Below are 7,010 nucleotides of genomic sequence, written 5' to 3' on the forward strand. Positions count from 1 at the left end.
AGCTTTAGTGGGAATATTTTTCTCATCAAAATCTTTAACATATGGCAAATCAACAATATGTTTCTTCCTATGCCAGAAAGCATTAGGAACATCGGAGCAAACATCATCAATCAACATTTTCTGAAAATTATCAATTTTGGATTGCAACAATTTATCAAAAATTTGTTCAGCAATTTTCTTGTATCTAACCTCTTGCTGAAGGAATTTAAGATATTTAATTTTAGCATGAATCATGTTTAAAGCAGTATTAGTATCAATATCAAACTTTGAAGCAAATTTGAACTTTACTTTTTGTCCAAAAGGATCAGTAGTAATTCCATCATATTCAACAAGAAAAGGATATAAAGCATTTATAAAAGGCAAACCAAGAATCACTTTATCAGTCATATTTTTAACAAGAACAGAAGGAATCTTGAAACAGACATTAGCATGGCATACATGAGCATTATTCAATTCATACTTAATTTTCATCTGAGAACCATTAGCAGAAACCAATCTTTCAGTAGATTTTTCAAAGTATTTTGAAGGAATCAGTCTTTCTTGGATACAGTTCATATCCGCACCTGAATCTATCATAGCAATAACAGTGAAATGATAATCAAGAGAAACAACAATTTTAACTTTTGTAAACCATTTTGGAGGAATTATTTTATTAACAAGAGCAAGTTGAGAATTAGTGAAAGCATCAGGAATACCTTTACCAGAAAGAAGAGCTTGCTGACTTTGTTGACTGGATTCATCTCCATCTTTATGCTCATGTCCTTGTTTAAGATTATTGTTATCACTTTTATTATCTTTAAAATCATGTTTTAATTCGCTTATCTCTTGTTTAACAATATTAATTTCATGTTGTAAATCATTAACAGTTAGTTCTTTAGATTTCTTTTTATTAAATTTTTTCAAAGTTTTATCATCTTTACTCTCGGTGAGAACATTAGTTTTAATAACATTGCAACAAGAACCTCTACTACCAATTTTAATATTAGGAGAATCAGAAGAATCATCAATATTTAGCATGTTAAATTTGTTTTTTAAATTACCCGGTTTTTCTTTACAGTCTTTACTAAAGTGTCCAGATTTCATTTACATGACCTTTGTTTAACATATTTTTTAGAAACATTTTTCTTCTTAGCATAGAAATCATTAGGTTTAACAAAGTTATTTCTGTACATTTTATATTTTTTTATGGTTTTTATCATGTTTTTTACTTTTTTGCCTGGAAGGAGCAATAAGAGGCAAACCATATTGTTCACAGAAATTTCCTATTTCATATTTAGCTTTTCTTTTATCCTTTAATTGGTGTTTTAACAATTTTTTATCATTACACATATTGATACCAAGTTTTTTAATAGTACTGAAAATATCACCATAGGTTAAATTATAATAATCAATAGAATCATTTTTACCCATTAATTCTTGTTATACCTTATGAGCAAAGATAAGAGGCAGACCGTCAATAAACTTTTCTTTCCAATAAGGCTTATGACAATCTTTCCGAAGCATCACTCTGGAAGTAAAAACATCTTGATACCATCTGTAATCAGACATAGTTGGACAACTCAAATTATTCAAATAATCAGAAACACGAGATGAAATATTGGATGGAGTACCAACAAAGTGTTTGAGAATAGTATAGATCAAGGTATTGACACCATCAGGAATACCACGACCAATACTTTCATCAAAAATAGGCAAACCTTCATCATTCTTTTTAACAGCATGTTTAATAGACTCTCTGGATTCTTCAGTGATATACGAATCCCACCATCCACGAAGAGTACCAGAAAAACCAGTAACAAGCAAATTAACAATTTCAGGTTGATCAAGATCATGGTTATTTTCATAAGCAATACCAACCATAGACATGTGACTCATTTTATTAATGATTTCCTGTTCAAACAAACCATCAATATTCCATTCATAAAGCTTATCAGTACAGACAGAAAACTGTGTTTGAAAAGATCTCTCTTCAAACTGCATATCAGGAGGAGTGGGTTTTGGATACCAGTTTTTAGTAAAAGACATAGGTTTGGAGTTTCCAACAAATCTTTTAATTTCTGGGAAATCATCATCAAAGATTCTTTTTGTAGAAACAGAAGAAACAGTATCAGAATCTGTATTTTCTTCAGAAACGATTTCTTTTTTGGAAATAGTTCGAGCAGCTGAAGTACTTGTAGAAGTACCTTCAGTTTTAACTTTTAAATCAAAAAATATTTTTTCAACAATTTCAAGAGTCTTGGACTGAGAATTTTTAAACATAACTTTTTCTCTTTGACTGGGTAAATCGATCAAAGGTTTCTCAGTTTTAACAGAAACAGATTTTTCAACAATTTTGAAAGGAGAGGCCTTCACTTCCTCTTTTGTCACTTCATCTTTCTTGGTAGTTATCACACTTGAGTCAAGAGGAGGATGACTAGACCTAATAATGGTTTTATCTATTTTAACAAAATTTGATTTCTTTATTACATTTAAATGTTGTTTTGAAACCTCATCTTTTGAAACATAATGGTTTTCAAGAAAATCAAAAAACAAAATATGTTTTTTCAATTGATTCATCTTTTCCAACCATTTTCTTTTAACACGGTCTTTTTCAGACTGAGCAAAATTATTTTGGAAATATTTTCTTTTGGTTCTGTTTTTTGCAAGCATAAATTCATCATACAAAGAAACCAAATCAACTTCAAAGTGTTCATCCAAAATAGTCAAAACTCGTAATTGATTTTGGTAAAGAGGAGGATTTTCAACAGGGGGAGAATCAAAGTCAGATGGAGTAACAGAAACAGAGTCTTCTTCATCATTAACAGTAGCATTGTCATAAGGAGAGGAAGATTCAGCTTTAGTAGAATAGAAAGGAGTGCTAACTTGTGAATTACTACTGGAAACTCCTTTCAGCTTTAAATCAGAGGATTTTTCCAAATTCTTTTTCAAAAAATCATTGATCTCTCGATCTCTTTTTGAAACACTTTCAGATCCAGCAAAAGAATGTCTTCCTTCGTTGATCCTCAAGGGTGGATTGTTTTGAAAACTTATTTTAACAGTACCATCAAGATATTGTTGAATATGGGTGAGATCAAGTTCATCAAAAACAGGTTTAGCAGGAGGGGTTTCTTGTTCCAACAACCAATCATTAGGAAGTTTAACATCTTGCTATTGAATCATTTTCGGAACTTGAATTTTAGCATCAGGTGTTGAACATTGAATTAACATGGTTTTACCTGAAGGTTCTTTAGGAATCTTAGCACATGGATTCATTTGAGTACCCATTAGTCTATAATAAATGCGATAAATCAAAGCAAAAGGCTTACTTCCTTCTTCCATGTGATAACCAAATGAAGCAATATTCAATGTCAAAGCTTTAACAATATTAGGATCATCCAAAGCAAGAGTAAGATCAAGATAACAGTTAAAATAAACAAGACCATCATACATAGAAGTAGTAATCATACCAAGAATGCTATCTTTAAAAATCTTAAATCTAGCATCTCTTAAACACATAAGAACAGAAGCATTAATACCCTTTCGAGTAAGTGGTTTAATAGCAACTTGAACCATGCCAATATGCAAATAACTGAATTGTTTAGCAGCAAGGAAGTCATTAATATTTCTTTTAGTGAACAAACAGCATTTTTCATGAACTTTAGAAATAGAGAAAATTTGTTCAACAATTCTGGCTTTGTAAGCCGAATGAAAAGTACTTTCAACAAAACTAGTTTTATAAACAGTTTTAGTATCAACTTTAGGAATATTCCAATTACAAAAATCAGGGATCAACTCATTATCATCAATAGTGTGATCTTCTTCATTTACAATATCAGGAGGACAACTAGTCCTGGAGCTGATAGAGGAGTTGGATCTCCACAACCTATCCATACTATCCTAGGTTCAACACTCAGTTATCATGTTTTTCTCACAACCGTTGCATTTCGTAACACATACCCTAACCAACCTTATACCTCTCATGCCCTACACGCCCTCTCTTGGCTCAAACGGGCCTTACAGTTAGGTTCTAGGAATTCACTTTACGACTAGGGTGGCGCCAATGACGGTAAGAAGGGAACACAACAACGGAATATCAAGCGTTCGGGTAGACACGGACAAGAAACAAAGACACAACAACAAAGAGTGGCTCTGATACCATAAAGGGAGAAGGAGATGCACTGCTAAAGGGAAGAGACGGAAGCACAGTAAATATTGTAATGAAAATATTGTTCTTACTTTCAAGTTATTGAAGAATCCAAAGAATCTATTAAACATGCTGTTAAAAAGAATGATGAAGGTTTGCCTATTTTTGATGAAAGTATTGGTCGTGGTATTCCTGATGGTGTCAATACCTTGATCTATACTATTCTCAAACACTTTGTTGGTACTCCATCCAATATTTCATCTCATGTTTCTGATTATTTGAATAATTTGAGTTGTCCAACTATGTCTGATTACAGATGGTATCAAGATATTTTTACTTCCAGAGTGATGCTCCGGAAAGATTGTCATAAGTCCTATTGGAAAGAAAAGTTTATTGACGGTCTGCCTCCTATCTTTGCTCATAAGGTAAAACAAGAATAAATGGGTAAAAATGATTCTATTGATTATGATAATTTAACCTATGGTGATATTTTCAGTACTATTAAAAAACTTGGTATCAATATGTGTAATGATGAAAAATTGCTAAAACACCAATTAAAGAATAAAAGAAAAGCTAAATATGAAATGGGAAATTTTTGTAAACAATATGGTTTGCCTCCTCTTGCTCCTTCTAGGCAAAAAGGTAAAAAACATGATAAAAGCCATAAAAAATATAAAAAATACAGAAATAACTTTGTTAAACCTAATGATTTCTATGCTAAGAAGAAAAATGTTTCTAAAAAATATGTTAAAAAGAGATCAGGTAAAGGTAAATGCTTTAACTACGGTAAACCTGGACACTTCAGTAAAGACTGTAAAAAAAAACCTGGTAAGTTAAAAAATAAGTTCAACATGTTAAATATTGATGATAATGTGCAAGAAGAATTATTCAGAATCCTTGAATCAAACAACTCGTCTGATTCTTTGGAAGATGATTTTTCTTCTTCATCTGATTCTTGCTATCAATCTGTTGATGATTCTTCTGATTCTCCCAATATTAAAATTGGTTGTAGAGATTCTTGTTGCAATATTATTAAAACTATTAATACTCTCACCAAAACTGAAGAAGATGAAAAATTAATAATTCAACTAATAAATCAAATTCAAAATCCTGAATTGCAAAAAGAATATTTGAATAAATTTAAGAAAAATTTGATAAGAGATGAAACTGGTAAAAAACCAAAATCTACTATAAGCTTTGAAGAAACTTTGGAAAGATTTAATAAAAAGAAATCTAAAGAACTAACTGTTAATAATCTCCAGCATGAAATTAATATTGTTAAACAAGAGATAAATGAATTAAAACATGAATTTAAAAGCATGAAAAGTGATAACAATAATCTCAAACAAGAGTTGATAATGTTAAAAATTGATAAAGATCTTAATAAATCCGATAATGAACAAGATAAACAAAATGAGCACAACGATGGAGATGAATCCAGTCAACAGGCTCTTCTTTCTGATAAAGGTATTCCTGATACTTTCACTGATCCTCAACTTGCTTTTGTTAATAAAATACTTCCTCCAAGATGGTTTACAAAAGTTAAAATTGTTGTTTCTCCTGATTATCATTTCACTGTTATTGCTATGATTGATTCTGGTGCAGATATGAACTGTATCCAAGAAGGATTAATTCCTTCAAAATATTTTGAAAAATTTACTGAAAGATTGGTTTCTGCTAATGGTTCTCAAATGAAATTAAGTATGAATTGAATAATGCTCATATGTGCCATGATAATGTTTGTTTCAAGATTTCTTCTGTTCTTGTCAAAAATATGACTGATAAAGTGATTCTTGGTCTGCCATTTATTAATGCTTTGTATCCCTTTCTTGTTGAACATGATGGAATTACTACTGATCCATTTGGACAGAAAGTAAAATTCAAATTTGCTTCAAAGTTTGAAATTGATATTGATAATCTGTCTTATAAGAAAGATTCTCCCATGAATGAACTTATTCAAGAACTAGTGATGAGTTCTTACCAATATTTCACTGATGATTTTAAAGGTAATTTTCATAGTACCAAAATGTTAAATACTATCCATTATCCTAACATTATCACTGATTCTTTGCAGGAATCGGACAATGATGCTTGGATAAATACCACTAATAAGTGGGATAATAACAATAATATTCATATTTATACCACTAGTAAGTGAATTATTATGGAAAAGAAAAACAAAGGAAAAGCTCCTACACAGGACTATTCTCAAAACAAAAGAATCCCAGTGGGATCTTTTGCAATGCATGAAGGCGCATCTTCTGGGGTAAAACCCAGTGGATCAACATCCCTTCAAGGAGATGTCCCGGCAACGGTGACATATTCCAATGGTGATATGTTAATTGTTTTACAAGAAGCTTTGTCAAGAAATTTACAATTCCACAATGGAACCTGTTCAGAATTACCAAATTAAATTCATCCTTGATAGCCTTCAATTTGCTTTTATTAGAAACCACCATGATCTTTTCCAAAAAACCCTCAGAAACCTTGAAATCTATCTTGTTAATCTTATTGCTCAAAATGAAGCTTATGTGAGCCACCAAGTTAACCCTATTTCAGAAAATGATCTTGTTTTAGAAAATAACTTTGCTTCAAAAAATGATATTGTTTCAAAAAATGAGGCTTTTGAAAGCCATCCTGTTAACCACCCAAATATCATAGATGAACCCAATACTAGTCAACTCTTTGGCAAAGAGGACATCCATTCAATGGATAAAAAGACTATTATGGGCACTGATTACGCAAGATTAAGTCTTAAGACCCAATCTTTGTTGAAAAGTGCTATTGCCAACTTGCCAACAGACATACAATCTCGTATCTGGAAAGCAAGGCTATGTTTAAGTCTTCTGACTTATGGTTCGAACATTTCAAGATACTTGTTACAACT

This window comes from Quercus robur, chromosome 2 (genome assembly GCF_932294415.1).
Source record: "Quercus robur chromosome 2, dhQueRobu3.1, whole genome shotgun sequence".
Classification (NCBI taxonomy): domain Eukaryota; kingdom Viridiplantae; phylum Streptophyta; class Magnoliopsida; order Fagales; family Fagaceae; genus Quercus; species Quercus robur.